General features: G+C 51.8%; 1 long non-coding RNA gene across 6 annotated transcripts; it reads left to right on the top strand.

Moving 5' to 3' along the window:
* Positions 1–2104: 2104 nt before the first annotated feature.
* LOC148057265 (uncharacterized) lies at positions 2105–17920 on the top strand. 6 transcript variants are annotated; one of them, XR_015702614.1, is made up of 4 exons: positions 2105–12885; positions 12987–13206; positions 14831–14961; positions 17740–17920. It is a non-coding gene; the product is annotated as an uncharacterized LOC148057265 (long non-coding RNA). The 6 variants fall into 6 exon arrangements; XR_015702617.1 differs by having other exon boundaries at positions 2105–12649; positions 12742–13206; XR_015702616.1 differs by having other exon boundaries at positions 2105–9251; positions 9817–13206.
* Positions 17921–20026: the final 2106 nt, after the last annotated feature.

Raw genomic sequence — 20026 nt, forward strand, 5'->3', positions numbered from 1 at the left:
CAGCATGCTTTTGTTCGGTAAACATCTACTGGCCTTTGAGTCCTGGTACACCAAAGACCGTCCTCTGTGTCCCAGCACCCACCCCGCGGAGCTGCCGGCTTCATGGCTGGCATAGCTCATGGTGGACGTCCAGAGCCTCCTAGCTTTTTCCTGCTCAGAAAGGCATTGCTGTCTTTCTTTTAATTAAGTCATTTGGGAATGGAAATACCGATCCACGGAGACAAAAGCCGCAATGCTACGTGAGCAGCCCCAACCCCCATGGCGGCGGCGTGGGCAGGACGTGCTGGGTGGGTGCCTGCGGTCGGTGGCGCAGGGCTGCCGCTGCCCGTGAGCGGGTGGCCCCGGCATCCCGCTTTCATGGCCGGGCGAGGGAATGTCCTCCGTGGCCTCCTTACAGGCCTGCCCTGGGAGTGGTGACAGCATTCGTCTCCACCTTATGTCTTGGAGGGGTTTAGTGTTCATTCGAGTTGGATTTACTGCTTTCCTTCGTTTGTGGGTTGTTTATTTTTTTTTGCATGAGGAATTCTAGACAGACATTATCTGGTGAATTCAATAATCTAAGGGAAACAAAGCAAATTCCAGGAACAAATTACCTCAAATTTTGCACAGTGTAATAACGCCGCTCTTCTACCATCCTTCCAGCCATTTAATAGTGATTGTTGTAGTTGAAATGAATTCATAATGTTCCTGTCTAGCTTCTGCCAAGCAACTCTTTCCTATTTGTTACTCTGGATGACTTTTGTGATCTTATTGTACCTGTTATTTTTTGTGCCTCCAGAGCAAAGACAGAAACTCCTGCATCAGTGCTGAAGGTAGTCAGGGAGGGTGAGTCAGCTTTTCACTTCCAATTGTAAAATTAAGGCTCAGTAACCAACAAAGAGCTGCTGATCAGGGTAAGCACCTTGTCTTTTCCTTGTTCTTGAGCACCTAATTTCTACCGTGATATAATTATTACACTAAAATATATTAAAAGAAGCTTGTTTGGATGCTTCACAGCCCGAAGGCAGGACGATACCCTCATGCCTGGGCTCCCCTTCTGCAGAGCAGCTGAGCAGACCTGTGTGCAGCTGCAGTTCTTCCCTGGCTTGCACCCATGCGTGGTCGTTGCTGGGACACGTGCCCAAGGCCAGCTGGCGGGCATGCCTGCAGTCCTCGAGCCCCATGGGTGGATTGGGGCTTCCACAGCCGGGAAAGCCTGGTGTTGAGACGCGAGAGGACGAGCGAGGACAGCAACGTGTGCGGGGCAGGGGTGCCCGAGGTGGAGCGGGAGGTCCCAGGGGTGAGGTGGGCACTGTGAGGGTGGTGAAAAAATAACACCTCAGGTGGTTATGGCTGAGTATGTAACACTGTAAAGTCTTTATAGCATGTAAAGAACCACTAAGAAACAAAAAACTGTGTAATCGTCATGTGCGCTAGTTTCCATCCTGCCATTTGAAAGCTTTCTTCTTCAGTGGCTGAAAAGCAAAGTGCCCGGGTCAAGCTCCTCTTCTGGGCAAACGAGAGAAGACACATCCCCGAAAGGCTCTGCTTCCCCCCCGAGGGGGGGCTCGGGAGGGGTGGGCGAGATGTCTCCTCACGGGGCTTCGGTCCTGTCTTGATTTTGACAATCAGTTTAGAAAGGACTTGACTTTTAGAAAGTCAGTGTACATGAGGGCAGTCCCGCTCCTGAAGTTTGAATGGTTTTAGAGCATGACCCAAACTCCTGGTCTTCATATACAGGCAAGTAAATTGTAGTTTAAAAACATGATTAATTTAAAAATATTATTTCTCTTTCTAAAGTTTTTTTTTAAGACTTTTTAAATCCTACTCAGCTGTCTGGCTGAACCTTCTGCAAAGCTTTTGTGCCACCCAAGCTGCTGTTCAGCAGAAGCAGAGAGACACTGCAGCTCAGCTCTGCAACCCCAGTGGTAGGCTGAGACCCAGGGCAGGTGACACCAGCAAGCCACCGGTGACCGGTGCGTGCCCGGGCCATCCTCAGGGCAGCGCTGCCTGTTGCTTGGCCATGAGGATAGTGTCTGGCCGTGCAGTCCTTACCCTGAGGTTTGAGGAGCCTGAGGCTGGGTGGCAGGAGACTGGGAATGGCTGAGATATGGCACAGAAAGCAGGGAAGGGACAAAACAACAGGGAAAACTGGGATGGTAGGTGAGGAGAGGGGGTGACTGACCTAGAGGAGAGCGGGGAAATGGGGACAGGTTGAATGACAAGAGACTGGCATGAGCGGTGGGTTGCAGGAAACAGGGTGCTGCTGGGGACGGGTGGGAGCAGGTCTTGGCACCCCCCGGGGATGTCCCCTCCCGAGCACGAGACGGAGCCCAGGAGTCCTCTGCCATGAGCGAGCCCTTGTGAAACCGGGTGCCCATGGTGGTGGGGTCACGGGGCCACGGGTGCTCCATCCACACCTGCACGTGGCCCCGACGAGCACTGGGGGGCTTGCTGGGTTCCTTGTTTGGGGGTGGAGGGGTTAATTCCACGTACAAAACCCTGTGGGAAGGTAGCAATGCCAGACACCCACAGCTGGGAAATGCTCACCACCTACACAAACCTAAATTCAGCCTCTGGAAACCAGTTACTGTGATACAGTCTCTAACGGCAGCCCCACAGGCATCCTTCCCAGCAACGCAGGGCCCAGCACCCTTCCTGTTCTCCGACAGCGAGAGAAGATGCCGTCCCCCACTCCCAGTTTTGGGCTGTAGATACAGGTCCTCTAGGTCGAGGGAGGAGACCCCATTCTTTCATCATTCATCTTTTCTTCATGAGAGCCTGGTTTAAGTTCAAGCCTCATGAGGTCGGGAGCGAAGATGAGGATCTCTAAAGGATGATGGTGGGAAGATGCAGATTCCAGGATGAGGGAAAGTCTCATGGGTTTTCTTGCCTGATTCAGGATAGACTATAATGTCAAGCCACTGCAAGCTTCATACGTTGTGTTGAGCCCAGAAATGCTACCAGGGCTGTCAGTCTGGAGGCATTCAGCCCTGGAAAATACCAAAGCCTTGTATTTACCCTGAAAGCACACTGTCTGTTAAACACCCAAGAGCAGCTGTCAGGGAGCAGGAAGGATGCGTGGAGGCTTTCTTGACCAAAGCAGGGTGGGAATGTGCCATCAGTAGGGCTGTGAGAGCAGCCGCCGATCCTACGCTTTCCACTTTCCAGCTCAAAAGCTTTTGCCAGCCTCCGCCGCACAGCAGACGGTTAATGACTTGCTCTCCCCTCAGATGTGGTACCACCGGGATGCCCTTGGTTGCTGGTCCATCAACAGGGGAAGGCGCAAAGTCTCTGCAGACGCCGGTGCTTCTCCCTGCCCTGCTCACCGGCTCAGCGGCAGAGCTCCTGCCAGCTTTGGTGATGGTTGGTGCCAATCCAGGCTTATGCCCACAGGGGATTTAAACCAGGGGAGCTCCCCTGAATCAGAGACCCCATTTGCTGGTACCCATGTTACTGGTATAAAAATCAGGGAGGTCGTGACCAGCAGATCACAAGCTTCTCCTCCTGCAGGGCTTTGGGTAGCGGACCACTAGCAATGATCCTTGGGTGCCATGTGTAAAGCCTATTTTTTTCCATCACAGGGCTAGTGTTGATTTGTGATGAGCTCCTTGCCTATTACTGCAAGGCAGAAAAAGCGGATTTGGCCATAAGGTGTGACAAACTGCTGGAGTGTGTGAAAAATCGTACTAGAAGCTTCTAGAGAGTTGCGAGATGCTCAAAAATGAGACTTTAAAATTTTATATTTAGGTGTTTGAAGTTATGAATCGGTTCACGTAGTTCGTATGCTCTAACAATTAGAGGTAGCAAATAAGTGAACTTGTGTCCTGGCCCCTGGCGGACCAACTCCAAAATGTTCATGTTGGGACCGAGGGCGGGTGCCTGCTTCCATACTTGGGAATCTGGATGGGTGCTGCCAGGTTTTCCAAGCCCAAGGTGTAAATCCCACTGTCCCTCCCGGAGGGTGGAAGCGAGGCCTGGCCTGTGTGGCACAGTGCTTTCGGGGTGAGCCGGGGCCAGCGTAGCCCAGCCAGGCACAGCTGTGAAACTGGGTAGCCCCCAGCACCATTGGCAGCTCGTGTGGCGGAGAGCTTTCCATTTTATGGATGCCTCCGGGGTCCGAAGGATGTCCTCTTCTCACTGGGCACACAGGGCTCAGCAGGAGAGACGGATAGACCAGCTGGTCCTTCTGAACCTAAAGGAGAATTTTAGCCTCCTCTGGGAGATGGTAACAGTCCCAAAAAGAGGAATATATTTTTGACCAAAAATAATGGCTTGACATCCCTTTCCTTATAACTCTGCTCCTTTACCTAGCCAAAGGTGCAAGGGAGGTGCCACTCCCTCCAAGAGCTCCCGTGGGCTGTGCTGCTCCTCATGGTCACCTGAGCCCTCCCGTGGGAGCCGGCTGCTTGCTGTGCTTTTGGAGGGGGTGGAGGCTGTGCTCCCCGGGCAGTGGATGGGAGCGGGGGGACGCCGTGCTCGTGGCCGATTCACCAGCTGGCTCAGCTACGTTCATTTGTTCCTGGTTTAATATTTGCTTTTAGTGACACTGGATGTATTATACGCTCGGAAGATTAATTGTCAGGGTGCGAAGAGCTTTGTGCTCTTTACTACTAACCAAAGCTAAATAGAAAGTTCCTTTTCTGGACCTTACAACTCTAAGATTTGGCCAAATTCCCCGAGTGTCGCTGTGCTGCAGTCAGCAGCATTACGCTGGCCAGCGTTTTGGCATCCTTCCTTACCCTTCCTTCTTTCCAGCTCACTCCTCTGCTGAGAAAACCCTCATGGCCCCACTCCCTCTGGTAAACTTGCCTTTTCGCCCATAACCTGCTCAGGTTTTTCTCTCTCTCCTCTCCCCCTCACACAGCTCCTAGGCCAGGGATCCTCCTCAAGCCTCCCCAGCCCTCTCTCCTGCGCTGTGCTGCCTTTCTCCCTTTTCCTTGGTGCCCAGGAAATCCCCTTAATTAGGGCATGCCCAAATCCCTCCTCCTCTTCCTTCTGAAAACCATGGAGGACCTCACCTATCTTGTAAAGCATAGAGCCAAACCCGCAGGGTAAACCAACCACCCAGCTGGTGTGCTGCCAAGCAGAGTCTGCATTAAGGCAGGGCTTTCCCTCCTGCCCTTCCCTCTTTTCACAACCCTCCTTTTGCCTCAGAGCCCATTTCGCCTGGCCTCATCATGGGCTCTGCAGAAACACGGCTCTGCGAACCGGCATCCGTGGCGCATGCCAGCATTTCGGAATAAGATGCAGCATTTTGGCTGGCGTCCCACAGTATTCGCCGCCTTCGCGTGGGGCTGCGGCTTCTGCACCACATGATGTGCTGGAAGGCAATGGGATTTGGGGCATCAGCATCAGTCAGGGGTTTGATTAAAACATCCCTGCTTTACAGTGAAAACTCTGCTGGATGCTGCGATTTGCACTGTGATGAATGTGGACTGGATGCTGCAAATGCTTAAGCTACACACATTTTTCAGAATCAAGGCAATAAGGAAGGGGAGGCTGAAATTATCTCTTTATCCTTTGCCTTCATGCCGGAGAGCTTTCACACAGTGGCATGCTGCTCTGGAGCTTGGACAAGAGGAAACGGCCTCAAGCTGCGCCAGGAGAGGTTTAGGTTGGATATTAGGAAAAATTTCTTCACTGCAAGGATAGTCAGACACTGGCACAGGCTGCCCAGGGAAGTGGTTGAGTCTTCATCCCTGGAGGTATTTAAAAGATGGGTAGACGTGGTGCTTAGGGACATGGTTTAGTGATGGACTTGGCAGTGCTAGGTTAATGGTTGGACTTGATGATCTTAAAAGTCTTTTCCAACCTAAATGATTCTATGATTCCATGATTTGTAAAGCAGCTGCTGCTGGAGCATCGGAGCAGGACCCCGGGATGCCAGTCTCCCTGCTGTGGTGGAGAAACCTCACCATGGGTGCTCCTCTCCATGCAGAAAGAACAAAAACCCACTGAAATCTACCTTCCTTCGGTACTCCTGGGTCATGGTGAACCTAGTGTGGTACTGGCAGAGCAACCGGTAATACATAACACTGCATGAATAGCTACCAAAAGACAAAGAAAAAGCCAGCAGTGGTGGGCTAGATGTGTCAGAAGTGACACAGCCAGAGCCGATCCTGCCTTGTGGCAGCCTGATAAGCTGTAAGGTATTTCCAAGACTCGTCCAGCTGTTTTCTGTGGTTTCCATGAGTCAGTCCCTCCTGTAATTGTCCCATCCGCAATCTGGGGCTCTGCCCGTGGCTGGAGCTCATCCTCCTGCACAGCCCGCTCCTCACCGAGCAGCTCCTCCGGCTTAATGGGGCTGGGAGGTGCTGGCAGGAGGTCCCATCCTGCTGGAAGCTCCTAAGGGCAGTCCTGGGTTTGTCACTGGCCTCCTGGAGCACAGGCTCAGGGGAATGTGCAGTGCATCTTTTCTTGATAAACGTATTCCCGGGGGGAGCAGCAGCAGTTCAGCGCACACTCCCTTAGTAAGTACCTGCAGAAGGAAATGCAGCTCCAGGCGAAAGGGCAGCATTGGCTTGTCGCAGTCACAGGCTTTGTCTAGCAGGCAAGGATAACGGCACCGGGCTGCTGCGTAAGCAGATGCTGAGGCAGAGCATCTTTCACCTCTGCAGCGAGGGTGCGGGCGGCGATCCAGCCATTCCCTTGGCCAGCCGAGCCCGTGGATTACTCAGAGCACAGTGGCCCCAGCCCAAAAGCAGCCCGGGTCGCTGCGGAGAGGCAGCACGAGCCAGCATTCGCGCTGAACGGCGACCAGGGGCACGCTCCAGAAAAGCAGCTTCGTTCTTTTTGCATCCTGTGCTCAGAGGAACTGAAAACACCTCTGCACCATGTGTTCAGCAGCCGGGGCGTCGCTTCTGAAGGCTGCCAAGCTGATAACAGCAGCAAAACCCAAATAACCCACATTCGCTAGAGCTAGGCTCCCAACCCAAGTGCTGCTGAGACGCTTGCTGTTCTGACTCACGCAGTTTATCATGGGGTCTCTCCTCTGTCCCTGTATTTCTGCAGAGCAAATACCTGCTCCCTTCACTCTCCCATCTCTTTACCTACCATATCTAATCCATATTTTTCTAACAAGATTATTTGTGTGTTGTTAAAGGTCTCTGGCTTAGGAAGGCCTGTATATCTAGCCTTGGTCTACCATGGCAGTGCTTCCTAACCTCACTTACTGGAGCTGCTTGTATAGCATACCTGGGGTTTCAGTAATATTAAGGCTTGTACAAATTTGTTTTGCCACCAAGCTTTCATAGCAGTAATTAGTTTAAAGAAACAGAAGGTGTATGAAGTGGTCCCATGAAAGCAGAGGCGCTTAGCTTGGGCTATTGCCACGGCCTCTTGCAAACAGCTTCCCAGAGCATCTCTGCCAGCAAGGCGCAAGGCCAGAAAACGGGGACTCCTCCAGATCCGCTTAGCCGCCCGGTTTCACCATCCCCCTTGCTGCCCAGGGCCAGGTCTCTGATCAGAAGGTGCCTCTTCCCTACAGGACAGTTGAGTGACATGCAGGCCACAGTGCTGAGACAGCTGTGTGTCTCAGAAAATGATAAGCTGAGTTTTATAACCCATGTTCAATAAGTGCCTTTACGTAAGAAGATGAGGTTGGTCACTCCGGGTCAGGCCACCCGGGCGCGGGAGCTGCCTGCAGCAGAGCCCACGCGCCGACGGGAGCCAGGCGCACCCAGGAGGTATTCCCCCCAGCATTCCTCCAATTTCCAGCCACTCAGAGCTAAACCAGGTGAATAGAACAAGCCACAGTTGGCTGGCAAAGTCATTTTTTTTCTCCTTGTGCAAATTTCCCCTGAGCTGCGCACGGTTGTTATTGTGCAAAAAATAGAGCAAGATATTTATTAACTCTCAAAGGAAGGAAGCCAGAAAAGCAAGCAGGAGCAGGGCACCCTCATTCACTCCTTTGGCTGAAAGTGGGGCAGTCACCTGCGGCAGCGGCAGCCTCTGCCCGGGCTGCGGGGGCGGCGCGTGGGGGCAGCTCGCCCACCGCCCGTGGGCAGCGTGTGGGCAAGGGGAGCCGAGTGCTCTGCTGAGACGACAAGCCACAGCCCTGCTGCAGTTCCAGAAGGTGAGGGACCCTAAAGGACCGTGGCCCGGTTGATGGTGCCACCAGGTGCCACGGAGGGCAAGTCCTGGGTCTTAGGTAGAGACAGGTAGGGATGGGTGCCTAAAGCCCCGTTATCACCCTGGTGCTGGAGGACGTGGTGTTTTCATCAAGCGCTTGAACAACCTCTTCTCGCAGCTGAGCAAGAATAAAGGGATTTTAATGCGATGACGGCCTCTGTTTGGCATGGCCCCTCCGTGTGACTGCCTGCCGGCAAGGCGGACAGCAAGTGTCCCCTCCGCTCCCAGGGCAGCCTGAGTGGCGGTGGCGGAGCTTCTCTTGCCATTAACCAGCAACGGGGCTGCTGGCAAAGCACGCTCTGGGGGTGTGTTACTAAAGATACACGCTTGGGCTGTAAGGCACGAGGCATTTCTGCTGTTCCCTGAGACACCTTCAACACGCCGTGGCCGTCTGTCTGTTCCCTTGTCCCCCATTAAAGCACAAGCCCGGGCTAAAACAAGGCCAGGGACTCTCAGCCGGCTTCGTCTGACTTTCCCTATTTCCAACAGAGTGATATGTTGTGAATATCCTAAGAGCCTTTTCCGTCCTTGTTTCCCATTAAGATTTGACAGGATGGTACTGTTGGAGAGCTGCAGCCCACACTTGAGCCAGCTCAGAATTCGGAAATCGATACAGGGTCAAACATTGTTCAGGTCCATCAGCAATTGCTCTGTTGGATGCAGTGACAGAAATAAGGCTGTGCACTCAGCTGGTGAGTCCTTGCTTTGTTTTGTGCTGGGCTTCTGAGATCAGAGTTATCAGTGGCTGCATTTACTCTTTTGCCTGATAATAGCAAAACATTTAGCATATTTTATATATTCAGGGCTCAACTTCAGCCTTCGGTGGCAGGCAGCGTTTCCCGGAGAAGCAGCAGCCTTTAAACAGCCCAGCGCGATGCATCACTGCAGTCCGAGAGGGGACGCAGAGGAGAGCTGGAACAGCAAGAGAAGCCTTAGCAGGAAAAATAATTAAGCTATAGCACAGTTCCTGGTTATTACCTGAGCAATATTTGGCTGGGGTACTGGAGCTATCATGTCTACCTCCATGAAAAGAGCCACAGGCATTTTACTCGTACGGAAATTGCCCATCACGCAGAAACCAGAAAAGCTCTGCTGAAGTATCACAAGGGAGTGGAAAGTGACTTTAAAACCAGCAGAAGGTAACTGAGCATCACCTCCTCACTTTCTGGTTTGCTGAGCCGTTACAGGGATGAAATGGTTCAAAGGCTGACAGGAGGGGCTTTAACCCCCTGCAGACCTGGGGAGGGGAGCCCAGGGACGCTCAGCGCTGTCTGGTGGGGTGCGGGTCTCCAGCCGTGGGCACCGCAGCATGGGGAGACATGGGAGGGGGCCCGAGACCCACTGGGAAGAGGCATGAAACCACCTCTCTGCTTTTACATAGGATTTTGTGGCTCTCCCTGGCTTTAGCTACATACACACAAACTGCTATCTTGCTGCCGGGCAAGCAGGATACTGTGCTGGGACCCCTCAAAACTCATCCCCTACCTAAAGTACCGGGAAACCTTGCTCCTGACCACCATCCTCCAGGCTGCAAAGACAGCACTGCCGGCGGCAGGGCCAGGGGGTGGCAGGGGGCGTGGGCCAGGGCTCATCAGCATCATCCCCAGGCCAAAAAATACAGCCCAAGAGCTTGCCGGGCTGAGGCTGCAGCGCCCGCACATGCTGGGGAAGCCATACATTTGTTTACTGCAAATGTCTCCATAGAAACTCCTTCTCCGGGGCTGAAGATGTGGATCCGAGCTGTGGCGCAGCGCACTTTCTGCCCCCGGCACACCTCCACGAGCGGCTCCGGCAGTTTTCACAGCAGAATTGATTGGCAGGAAATAATTCAGACTAATGTATCCCCCTGTGCTCCTGAAATTGTGTGGAATTTAAAATGCTAAATTAACTAAGTCATTTTAAACGTGCAAGCACTGTAATTATGAAGGGAGGCAAAGTATAAAGCCTGCCTGTTCCAATGTTTTCAAGCTATAATTCTTGAAACCATCTAGTAAAATGGAGCGAGCTAAGAAGCAGAGAAACTGCACCAACAAAAAGCTGCTCCAGACTCTAAAATGGCACGGCAAGTTTCGAAGGACTGGGCTCCTCCAAAGCTGGAGGTAAACTCAGAAACAGCTGAAATGGTTGAATTCCCAACAAGTCCTTGGGCAAACGCAGTGTCCCACGCTACCAGGAAGGTCCCAGTTGCTGACGTGAGCATGATAAAAGTGCCTTGCCACCTCTTGGCCTGTGATTGACCCAACCAACAGGCAAGAGAAAACATAAAGCAAAGGAAAACAGAAGAAAATGAATAAAATATCTATGGAAGCAAAGTTGGTGACTGAACTGAGAAGGAGCTTTTGGCCAAGGGGCAGCACTGGGAAAGGGAAGATGAAATGTATGAGAGCAGAAATTCAGCGAGCAAGGCATGACCTTGGGTGTCAGAGGGTGTTAGAGGCTGCAGTGTCACGATGGGATGATGAGAGAGAAGAATGCGAGATGCGAGGGTGGGAGAGGGAGCTTCTTATTTAAGAAGCAGTAGGAGAAGGCACAGTCCACGTCTCCTTTGGACTAACTCCTTTAAAAGGAAAGGAAAATAATTATGGCCCCGCATCACGGCTTCTTCCTTCCCTGCTGCTCCTGGGGCAGGACAAGCCCTGGGGACAGGCAGGGTCCCCGGGGCAAGGGGCAAAGCCGAGGAAGCACGTAACCCTCTTCCCTAGGTTACATGGCCGGGCGGCTGCCACAGCACCGTGCCTCTCCATCCTCACCCTTTGCAGGGGCAAAGGAGAAACTGAGAAAGGAGCAAAGGAGAATCTGAGAATCTGCTTTCCTCTTTTAGACCATCGTATTTCACTGCATGGAGAGAGAAAACACAGGAGCTTGCAATGCAATAGCCCATAATAGTGCTGTGCTCTTATACAAGGTTGCACTTGCATGATAGCTTTAAAGATGCTACCATGTGGCAGCCCTGAAGTGACCCTTTAATTCTGCCTCCTTCTGTTTAATTACTTTTTTTTAATATCTCTGGATTGTATCTGCTCTGAAGTCTCAGTTGCCATCCTCTCCCCTTTCCAACCCTCCTCTGCCTGCCTCCCCTCCCCCCGCCCCTGGTGCTGTCTCTCCCCGAGCTGGGATTTCACCTCGCCGCATGTGCCTCCAGACCTCCCTGGGGAGCCAGAGCCGCCCAGCGGGAGAGGTCACACAAACACAAGTGCTCAGTTAAAAATAAAGCAATAAATAATAATAATAACAAGTTTTGGCCTCACACCAGTGCCTGCCGTAGATCACGAGCTTGTCTTTGCTGCAGCCTGGAGCAGGACTTGTGTCCTGACACAGGTCCTTCCCACTGAGCTGGCATCTCCAGCTGAGGCTGACAGCCAGCCCATGGCAGTGCCAGTGCACAAGCCTCGTCCTTCCACCCCAGCAGGTACCTCCAAGGGACAAATCCTGCCTGCAAGTCCCCAGGCCGGTTGCTGGCAAGCTGCAGACAGGAGGGAAGGGAGGAGGATGAGAGCTGGGGACAGCCTTCTCGCCGCAGGCCCGCAGAGCGGCTCCACTGCCCTTGCTGCCGCCCCTGCCCCAGCAGCACTTGGGCCCCAAATGCCCCTTGCTCGAGGGCACAGCAGCCCCCCCAGCGCTGTGTTCATGCGGGGACCCCGGGCGGAGGGAGCTGCAGCCCAAGCCCCTGCCAGCTGGCAGGGGGACAGCTAAAGTGACAACCCCTCCGCCAACGTCAAGTCACTCCTGGCTCCTCGTGGTGCCGGGAGCATCGCCGGCACAGCAGGGCCCAGTGTCCTGCCACCCCTCAGGCACCAGTGGCAACGGTGCATTTGGCGGGATGTTCCGGGGCAATGGCAGATGCTGCTGTGAGCAGCTCAGCGGGTGTAGCACAGTCAGCCACCGTCGTGCTTGCCATGTCCTCGTGTCCCCGGCAGCTGCCAGACTAGGGCAGGGAAGATGTCCCTGGCAGCTGCTTTTATTTTGGTTCCTTGAGGTTCTGCTGCTGTTGGCTTTCACCCTGATCAACATGGGCCTACAGGGCAGAAATTAAGCCTAGCTGGGCATCTTCCTCTGCTGCAGGTTATGTACCAGAGGGCTTTCCCAGGCTGGTCCCTGGGGATGTCTAACTGTGAGTCTCTGCACCCCCAGGAGATGCCACACCTGCCCCCTCCCCGGCTTTCCCGTGGGTCTCGCTAGGGCCAGCCCTGGCAGAGCTGCTGTTGGGGACAAGTGTCCCCTCTTTGTGAGCCACATGGATGTTGACAGCATTACACATACCCTGTATTGCAAATACACTTATTTGTGGGCCCAGCCTCCCTCTCATCAGGTACTAATGAGGTTTTTGTATATAGCCGCAGTGCCTTGTGCGGCAGATGGTGTTGGGTTAGATTTGGATTATTCCTGTTCTGCTGGTTTGTCTCTCAAATGTGCTAACTCATGTACGGTTTGGCTGTGCTTATTGCAGGAGCCCCATCAAGGACCCTTTCAAAATACACCTGCCTGAATGTTTGCTGGGAGCTTCAGCTTTGTCTAAAATGGAGAGCAATGCCTTTTGGTAGGCCTGAAAACAATTGTTCAGCTCAACTGCTCCTTGACCAACAAGGCACTTGGAAAATACTGATTTTCATTTCTGCTTAAAATAAACAGGTTTTATTGTACCTTGTGATTCCCTTGCCTGGAAACCGGTGTCATGGATGGGCTACCAGCACTGTGCCCAGTGCCAGGACCCAGGCAATCAGTGCATGTCCACTCCCTCTGCTGGCAAAGAGTGCACGGGCAGAGCACAAACCTGTAGGTCGTGCAGAAACACACCGTGATCTCTTGGTTTTGAGTTCAATACACATGCTAAGGAATTCTGACTCTTCTTTCTCTTTTGTCTTTAAAAACAAAAGAAAACATCGTTTTGTAGCAGCCTGTTCAAAGTGTGGCTGAATGGTCCTTCAATGCAACCTTGCTTTGATGCCCAGAGCACGCAACGAAGCCGTCCTGTCCACAGTGGCATTACGTCTGCGCCTCAGTCAGCTGCATCTCCACATGCCCTGGCACTTAAGCCTGACGTTGGGGAAAGCTGGGCAGGAGGCGCTGGGCTGCAGCCAAGCAGGAGCACAGAGGGTAGGAAACCCCTGTCGGGCAGCTGGCTTGCTGCAGGTCCAGCTGCGTCACGCCGCAGGCTGCACCGCGAGGGACGGGTCCCCCCAGAAAAGCTGGGAACAGCCGGGCAGCGTGATGGCGCGAGGGTGCCTGGTCCCACCGGGGCGGCGACACCATGTGCGTGCCACAGCTTTGCCATCACAGCTTGGCAGGAGCAGGCGGGTCCGTGAGGGAGATGTGAGGGTGCGTGCTAGGGGCGAACGAGAAGATCCAGTTGCCTTCTAGGCCAGTTTGACTCTCAAACCAGAATAACCAGAAACCAGTGCCTCTCTTAAGACATTACAAAAAGGGAGGGGGAGGTTCCTAAAAGAAGGCCCCCATGTGGGGGCTGTGGATGGACCCTGTTTCCAGCCCCCGGCTCTGCCCAAGGGCAGGACTGCTGTGGGGTCACCGCGGTTCCCGGCTCCCCGTCCCTCAGGGAGCAGCCAGCCCTCGCCAGGGCCGACACGAGCATGTCATCTCGCAGGACGGAGGGGAGCTGTGAGCACAACCGGCACAACCTGCTGTGAGGGACCACAGCTGATGGCACAGGTCACGCCAGCAGGCACTGTGCTGTCCCCTCGCCTTCCCAGTGCAATCGTCCCCACGTCACCTGTTAAATGTCTGCTTGCTCATTTCTCAGCTGATTGATTGGGCTGCTTGATGGATTCGTCAGATTCTTGTGGCAGAGTCCTTATTTTTCTCTGTCTTTTGCTGCTGCCGACTTGGAGAAGGGCTTAATCAGCCTCACAGACCTCATCCGTCCCAGAGCTACTGCACATTACAATTAATTAATACAAATTGTGGTAAAACTCACAGGTGTCAGTCTTGTAAACAGCATGTAAAAATAGTATTTTCCCAATCTAGCAAACAATGAGGACATTTGAACTATAAGCCCTATTTTTTCAAGGCCTATTAAAACTGTGCTGTAAACTGATGGGTACCCTGCAGGACCTGGGAACCCCTATAGATGGGTCCTCCTCTGAAAGAGCTGTTTCTGTTGGAAGCCCATACTTATCCTTCCCTGAGGCTATCCTTTGCTTTTTATTTTGCTTCCAGCTTGAATACTGATTGTTAAATACGTGAGAGATTGAGAGCTTTGGCTCCTGAAGGATGCTGTTCAAACAGGCACAGCGTGATATGCAAGACACAGGTGCAGATTCTTGGGAGATTTAAGTCCCTCTGAAAATGCTTTAAATAGGCTGTCCCTCGCCATCCCGTTTCCCTCCCTGTGCCCTCTAGTAATGGTCTGTCTTGCACAAACACCAGCCTTGCTCTCCAGGCTCCCAGCCTGTGTCTCTCTGCCGAGCTGGCAAAAATGATGGGCAGGTCTCATGCAGGCCCCTGGGAAGCTAGAGCACCAGTTCATTAAAATCCAAGCAACCAGACTCCCCACAAATCACCGTTACTCCAAGATGCTAATGCCTGTGCTAGGTTTGAAGTGGGGACCCAAGTACCCAAGGCCTCAGGACCACTGCTGATCTCCCAAGCCCACCCCCTCCCCTTTCTTCCATCTACCTCTCATTTGAAAGCCCCATTTTGTCTCCTGCCACCGCAGCTCACAGTCACTTCAGGATAAGCATCTATTCATTATCATTCATTCCAGGTTGCTCACTCTGAGGAGGACAAACAACTTCTGCATCAGGAGATCGCTTGCTACTTGGGTCACGTGCCTTGCAAGGCAACTTTTTTTCTGTGAAAGGAACCAGAAAGTCATCTGAGGCTGCTTGACTTTGCGTAAGTCATCTCCACTTTAAAAACAAGAAAATAGGGCCATTTAAAAGGAAACTTCTCCTAAACACAGTCATAAAGCAGCCTGTAGCTGGAATAAAGCAAGGTACAGATGCGCCAGGGCACTAGGAAGTCTCCCTGGTCACTGCACTTGTATTCTAACTGTTCCACCCAACTATTAGAAGTTTTGCAGGCTGAGTAGCAAGCTAACGGGTGCTCTTGATTGCGTGTGCAGGTGAACTTCAGACACACACCAAGCAATATCTCCATGGGAATTCTGCAGCCTGCACAGCAACAGGCTCTGCCTCCCGCACAAGAGCCAGCCCGCTCCCCTGCACCGGCACAGCCACAGAAACCAGCGGGCCAATGCCAGAACAGGCCCGCAGGCTGCCCGTGCTGGACACTACAGCGTGCCTAGAGAGAGTCCTAACATGCAAAGCCATAAAGTACTGTTGTGAAAAGAATCTGCTGGCCCAAAACATGCACTAGAACGTAATCAAAGCTAAACCCGATTCACAGGGCTGCATTAGCCAGCCTGTGCAGATTAAATATATCTCATCACACTGCAGGCTCTGTAGGAAAAAGTCAGGGGGCAATTTTCTTTACTCCCACACAGGCGAAGTCAGAGGGACCTGCAGTAAAAGCAGCTGCTTTGCTCCAGCATAAGTAAAACCAGCCTGGTATGGTCCCATAGCTTGAGCATTAGGCAATATTTCAATGCCCAGGGGTTTTTTTTCTGTTCATGGGAGAAACCAAGGCACGGAGTTGGGTAGCTGTGGTGCAGCGCTGTTTGCAGTGGCTGCTGGCACCACCGCATCCCTGGCCATCGCAGGAGCCCGCAGGAGAGAGCTGCTTTGCTTGGCATCACTGAGCAAGAGGCTCTGTGCACCTGCTCCCTCGGCTCCTATGGACCAGTACTCCTGCCTGCTTGATCATCTTCTCTTCCTTGCTTTTCCAGTAGCAGCCTCTCCCGCTCCTGCAGTGGCATCCCATGCCATATGTGAGAAAATCCTGTGGACCATATGGCTCTGTATCTCCACATTAGCCTGCATGTCGAAAAAAGCCTCTATTATCTCACTATGCGATACAGTATTTAATGCTGCCTATCTAAGCTGAATGGTGTCCAGTACAACTGTTGGCTTCAACCGTGGCAGGGACAGCTACAACATATTGCTGTGGTGCAAGCACGGACCAAAGGCTGAAGTCCTTATCCAGACACAGCCAGGGCTTTGATCCCAGCAGGAATTTTGCCCAAGCATCTACTAAGAGTTTCACTGATCGTTCCCAGTAAAGCTCCACAGGCATTTCACACTGGGATAAACCTAAATTGAAAACACAGGTAAAACCCAAGTGTTGAGACTAAGAGAAAATGGAACTGGGAAGGGAAATGCAAAAAGAGGGCAGACAGTAATAAGTACAGGCAACTGTTGTCGTGATGAATCCCACATGCCTGTAATGAGATGGTCCTAAGGTCATTGCCTGTTCATGCTTTAATGTAACGGTGGAGACAAGAGGCGGCTGAGCTTGAGGGGATCTGGAGGAGGTATGTTTTCTCCTCCTGATCCACCTGGGAACACAGACAAAATTTCTTCTCATTCAAACAATGACAAATAACTTCACCCCAGTGTGATTACGGAAAACTGTCTCTCACCCTGTGCCAAGGCCAGGCTAGCACAGCATGTTACCCAACCTCTGGCTACTGACCCAGACACTCCAGGAACTGAACTTGCCAATGTCCTGGAAAGCCAGATTGTGGGAAGCTCACACCCAGTCTTGAGGGACATGTATAAGACTCTGGGCTTGAACTTTCATATTGAGTTTCACTATTTCCAAGACGGTTGCTGCACGTAGATTACTTGTGCTTGTGACTGGCCACCATCCAGCAAGTCTGGGACACTATGAATGGAGACAATGGGGCCATTTAAAGCAAGACTGCTAGTTACAGCTGGTGGTTAATGCCATGGCCTCCGAGTTATTTGTTTTAAACAACCGCTGAGTGCAAAAATTACAGCTCTGGATATGAGAGGCCCTTGAAGCCATGAGCATCTCCTGTGGGAATCAGCTATGTAATTCAGAATAGGTGAAGCAGCACAGTCAATCCAGGAGCCTTAGAGCTTCATATTGCTCCAGGAGCAGCTTCTGAGATAGACCAGGCCACTCTGGGGGAGCCTGTGCCCTTCTGAAGACCTTCCACTTGCTCTTGAGGCTCATTTAAAGAAAAAAAAGTATGGGAAAGCACCTTATGGTTGCAAAGATAGCTTTAAAAACAGTGTGAACAAACACAGGGTGCACATGTGGCGAATATCGGCTCATATACAAGTGACCTGCCCAGTTCCCCTAATGCTGATCAACACTGTGTCCCTGGTTAATTATTTCTCCACCTTATTAGCACACAAGGAGGACAAATGTTTTGACCTTACTGTAAGAGGCATTTTGCTTCTCTCCTACAGCCTAATAGCGCTTGGGTCAATATGGTTCACGTGTTGCCGTCCAGGTCTAACCATGGAGCTGGGGGACAGGACACTGGGTGGCACGGAGCAGGAGCTGGTGCCCCAAAGCACAGCCCGGTGGCCACCCCAACACCCAGAGCTGAGCTGCTGCAGCGACCTGCATTATGTTACCAGTCATGCTTCAGGCTCTGGTTGGCAGCTGTGAGGAGTAAAATCACTCAACTTTCCAGTGAAAGCTCAGTTGCTGGTGATACCAGGAGCTGGGGTTAGCAATGCTGCACACACATGCATATATATATATGCATATTTACCACCAGTCTTCTCTGTTTTACAGTGTTATCCCACTTGTACTGTGAGGGAGAACTGCATGGGACATGCGTGCCTGACCACCAGGCAAGCTAGCCTGAGACTCCGAGGTGTTAACTATAGCTTGACAACTCTCTTGAGGTCACTTCACTTCCTTAACTCTGTATCGCCCCAATGGGGTTTGTTTTATTAGAAAAAAATAAATATTTTTCTTGTTAAACTACAGATCTTGTACGCAGTAACTCTGTGCTTATTTTCTTCTTTTGCCTGTAACTCTTCTGCAACTTAATGCTTCCAGCCTTCTTTCCCCCTCTCTGTTCCCTAGTGACTCATCTAGGTAGGTATTTTCTAACCGTCCTATGCAGCCTCCTAAGAGACGATGTTCTTTCCAGGTACCAGCTGAAAAGTGCAACTGCTCAGAATAGAGCAGAAATGGTAAGGCAATATGTCAGTCTGGAATGAGTAATTCAGTTCTTTGCATAGCGGGGTTGGTTTTGTTACAAGAAAAAAAGTCGGGAAAGATCTTAAAGGCAGGATACCTTCACAGCAAGCTATGCATTCCTCCATTTAATTCACTCTTCAGGTGGAGTCACAAGTAGCATTTAGTCTTCAATGCTTTACAGCAGTAAAACAGCAAGTATCCTTAACTCCTGTGTCATTCTGCCTGCCCTTAACATCCCAGGAATATTATTTTAAGGAGACAGGTTCTTCTTGGAAAGAAAAAAAAAAAAACCTTATAAAATTTGAAATGCCATTTCCACATGGTTAAGACCACATTTGAGGTCATCTCCTCAAGGGACCACACAGACGAAGAGTACACCCTTCTGCCTTTACAGATCATATTAAAAAAGGATCTGAAGTGCTTTGTTTCCTGGTGTTCTGGTCCCAGCGTGAGCACTGCCCGTCAGCACCATCCGCAGCACCAGCCACAGGGAGGGCTCCTGCGGACTTCATCTTAGTTTTGAAGGTTTGTTCCTGCAGGACAACATAATCCAAAGTAGCCTGATCCCAATTATTTCATGGCGCATGCTAGTGTAGAACAGGAAGGCCAAGTTCAGACTTGCTTGTCTCTGCTCAAGTGGAAATAAAAATTACTACTAAGCCGTGAGGTTTTCTTGCATGGGTAAATTCTGATGGTGAACAACCACCAGTGCTGAGGACCCAGCCAAAGACTGAGCTCACACTTCTGGTTTATGGCACATAAATCAAGATGACTTACGTGATGAAAGCACTTGTATCATTTGCCTGTCCGTGCAGTGCTGTCTTGCTTATTTTATTTCTTTATTATGGGGAAAGACTGTAAAGGCTCCCCAAGTAGAGAAAATTACATCTCTTATTTCCTGCTGGCATTCAGAATGAAGGAGATTTTCTCATAGTTTTTAAATTACAGTGTCTAAATCCTGAAATAAGACTATCCCAGGATGTTCCCAGTGTGGTAAAGCAAGGCTCCGCAAAAAGGGGCAATCCTACCTCACCTAACCATCTTGGTGGAGTTCAACACATTTGCTCTGGAGGCTCCTGACAGCGGGATCCAGTCCATCCAGTTGTGGCCTGTCTTAAATACCAGGCAAGTTCCCCGCCTCGTTCACCATCCTAATAAACATCACACTTTCTGGAAGAAATTACTTCAGCTCTTTGAAGATGCAGGGGAGCCCTGAAAAACTTGAATAAGGATCTTACTTTCTTCAGAGCTCTGAAGAGAGGGAAGGCTTCCAGCTCCCTGACTAGCAGCTCCCTTGCTGAGATGAGATTTGGCACTTCTCCTCTTTCTGACGAGAGGCAGCCAAGGAGGAACCAGCCTGCTTCTGCTCGTGCATTGGAGATGCATTCACGCACACACGCATGCACACTTGCACGCTCAGGCCTGGCTTTCCTTCCCCCAGCTCCTCCTGGCGCCTTCTCCACATGTGGCAAACGCATAAAGTGAACGACTGCTGCTGCTGTAGCCAAAATAAGGCAAGAGCATGGCGAGGGAAGGAGCAGCAAGAACAGAAGCAACGAAGGCACAGCAAACCTATAAAATCAGGCCAGGTGAGGGGATGGAGTGAGGCTAACCTGGTCACATTAACAGTTTCGGCCCCCAGTGCTGCCAGGGGGCTCAGCAGACACATCAGAGGAAGATAAAAAACCTCACCCTGGAACAGCACAGTCCTGAGAGGGACGTTGGGTTTGCCATGCCCAGCCACCACCACCACCACATGTCCCATTTTTGGCCATGTTACCCCAAAGCCGCCCCCCCAGTGATGCTTTCTGTGCAGCTCCTTGTCAGCCACCCTCATGGTCACCTCCGTGCCACAGCCCAGCTCTGTCGGGTG

The sequence above is a fragment of the Nipponia nippon genome, unplaced genomic scaffold (genome assembly GCF_047370975.1).
Source record: "Nipponia nippon isolate SJK-2023a ecotype South Korea unplaced genomic scaffold, ASM4737097v1 scaffold_1, whole genome shotgun sequence".
Classification (NCBI taxonomy): domain Eukaryota; kingdom Metazoa; phylum Chordata; class Aves; order Pelecaniformes; family Threskiornithidae; genus Nipponia; species Nipponia nippon.